Raw genomic sequence first — 2,958 nt, 5'->3', positions numbered from 1 at the left:
CTGTGCATGCCAGGCTAAGAGTGCAAAGCTGGCTGATAATGGTCAGAATGGGTAAGAATGTAATAATGGTACCAGCTGGGTAAGAACTTTTTGTCTTTCATAAAGAGACTGCTTTTGCTATCGAAGAGGAACTCAAAATGGGGAAATGGAAATGCTGAAGCCACATACCTTCCTTTTTAATGCTTTTAGCCTAAAGAAAACTCAAATTCTAAGTCATATTCAGAAGTGTGAATAAAATCTCATTGCCCAATTGAGATTGTGTTTACATCCTAAAGTCGTGGTTGTTCTGTCTTAGTAACTAAAGGTTAATAGAAAAATTGAGACTAGATTTTCTCTCATCGTGAGCAAGCTATGCCAGAACCATGGACCAACACATTTGTATCTTTCCACAAATTCAGAATTTACTGAATATGAATAAACTCTCAAGCTATGGCAGCTTCATTGGCTTTTACTTGGCTGAGTATTATTGCTTTTGCTTGATAACTGTGACCAGGGCTATTCCAAGTTCTTTATTCCATTCTAATCATGACAACTAATATCTGTCACATGAAGAACATACATGTAATATAGATAATAGAAAGGTTGAGAAAAGGTTGAAAGTGAGTGACCACAGGATTTAAAGTGATATAAAGAGCTGATACACAGGCAGTCATTTCAGATGGTCAGATAAGGGCTGAAGAACTGGTAGAATGGGGCTGGGAAGGTGGCTCAGTGGTAGAGCGCTTGCTTTGCATGCATGAGGCCCTGGGTTCGATTCCTCAGCACCACATAAGCAAAAAGAAAAAAGCTGGAAGTGGCGCTGTGGCTCAAGTGGTAGAGTGCTAGCCTTGAGCTGAAGAGCTGAGGGACAGTGCCCAGGCCCAGAGTTCAGGCCCCATGACTGGACCCCCTCCCCCTCAAAAAAGGACTGGTAGCATAGTCAGCAAGTCACAGAGCTATCTAGGCAGGAGGATCAGGATGGTTTGCAGTTTTTAAGTGGATGTTGCCAAGAAGGAGGCAGAGCTTAGTTGACTGGTAATCTGGTGATGCATATTCAGGGTGGTTTGCTAAGAGGATGATAAGTATGGAGGTATGGGCTCCTTTGTATAGTCTTAGCTGCCTCTGCTATTATGTTTTGGTGAAGGGTTTGCACAATTTTGAAAATAAATTGATTATCTTTTAGGTACTTGTACAAAGATGGTGCTATTTAACAAAGCAGTGAATGACTGCAATGCATCTTGATCAGTGTGAAAATATAGACTGCTTCACGAAGTTGTGTGTCATCTTTGTGCAGGGGCCAGACTAATCTTCTCTGTATCATTCCAAGTTGCACGTATGTGCTGCCCAAGCGAGCGTGGGTTTGCATTCTGTGTGGTTCAGTGTGTTTTAAAATCTATATGTCTAGTATTTCTGATATGCTGTATCCATGCATGCAGATCCCTATCACTTAATTTGGTTATTCACAAGTGGTATTTTTTTTTTTTTTGTCGGTTGTGGGGCTTGAACTCTGGGCTTGGGCACTGTCCCTGTGCTGTTCAGCTCAAGGAGAGTAATCTACTGCTTGAGCCACAGCACCACTTCCGGTTTACTAGTGGTTTATTGGAGATGAGAGTCTCACGGACTTTCCTGCCTGGCGTGGCTTTGAACTGCGATCCTCCTGTGTAGCTAGGATTACAGGCGTGAGCCACCAGCACTCGGCTACAAGTGGTAATTTTTTTATGAATAACTTTTCGGTTTATACCACAGGATGGTGCCATGTAACCCAATTTACTTTTTTTTTTCTTTTAGTAAGTCCTGTGTGTCCAACGTCTTCTGATACTTCACTTGCCCAAATGAGTTACCAACTCATCCTGCCTTAGAACTGGCACTCAAAATACAGTTCTTGGGAAGCTGCTGCTTTATGAGGCAGGATCACTCAGAGATTAGAGGCAGGGCTCACATGGTAGAGCGATTGCTAGGTAACAGCAATACCCTGGGCACTGCCAACCCTATCAAACCCTAATACTGCCTGATGAAGATGAAGAAGATGATAATGACCAGGATGATGATAGGATGACGTAGTAATTCAGGACTAGGCCAATGTGAAAGCTTCTGTTCACTGCAACATAGAGCAACTGAGAGAAGGACACATCCTGCTCTTCACACCTTGTACTAAAAAAGCCAACCATATCATTTAATGCAAAGCACATAACCAGCAATTGGATGACCTTATAATAGATAAGTAAAAAGAGTAAAAAAAAAGTCAGATGTAGATTTGAGACTTTCTAACTTCATATCATACATTTTCTTTCCATTCACTTTTTATTAGCAAAACTTCGTGTTTTTAAATGGGTAGAAGAACTTTCTAGAATAGGACGTTATTTACCTTAGATAACTGAAGAAAGACAAGGTGATTACCCAAGTAGAGGGTAGAAATTTAGTGTTATTTTTACTGTAAGTTGTGTTGAAAAGTTCAATCCCCACAGAGCAGACTTTGAAACAACTAGAAATGCACACCAACTTAGAAAGATAAAATTATATAGTAAAAAGAAGCTCTGGGATCAAAATATGTATGCATTAGTTTTATTGCATACCATGATTCTACTGCACATCCAGGAATAATAATAATTATGTATGCTTGCTGCTTTGGAATTGGAACATGATTTCTACTTGGAAGCTTCACAAGCAGTTATTTAATTATGGTCAGTAATTCTCTGTGACCCAAGTGTCATGAAATATAAAATGTATTGCTTAGGGATTGCTTAATCTGCTAACAGATTTAGCTCAGGGTGGGGAGAAGGATGAAATGAATGAAAAATCTCATTCATAGTCTAGTAATAATATAGCACAACAAAAGAATCTGACAATCGAGAGGGGTTTTCACAGAGTGTAGGCATCTCAGTTTCACATATCAGCAGATCAGTAAACATATCTGGTCCTCAGGATTGCTCAGATGTTCCCACACAGGTATTTGACCTGTGCTTTAAGAAAGAAATCTGT

The 2,958-nt window shown here is 40.2% G+C and overlaps 1 non-coding gene across 1 annotated transcript; it reads right to left on the bottom strand.

The window, feature by feature from the left end:
- Positions 1–1,228: 1,228 nt before the first annotated feature.
- Positions 1,229–1,331, bottom strand: LOC122126790. The gene has a single exon (XR_006151007.1). It is a non-coding gene; the product is annotated as a U6 spliceosomal RNA (small nuclear RNA).
- Positions 1,332–2,958: the final 1,627 nt, after the last annotated feature.

The sequence above is a fragment of the Dipodomys spectabilis genome, unplaced genomic scaffold (assembly GCF_019054845.1).
Source record: "Dipodomys spectabilis isolate Male_0828 unplaced genomic scaffold, ASM1905484v1 ptg000288l, whole genome shotgun sequence".
Taxonomy (NCBI): domain Eukaryota; kingdom Metazoa; phylum Chordata; class Mammalia; order Rodentia; family Heteromyidae; genus Dipodomys; species Dipodomys spectabilis.
This window is presented reverse-complemented; position numbering and strand designations above follow the sequence as displayed.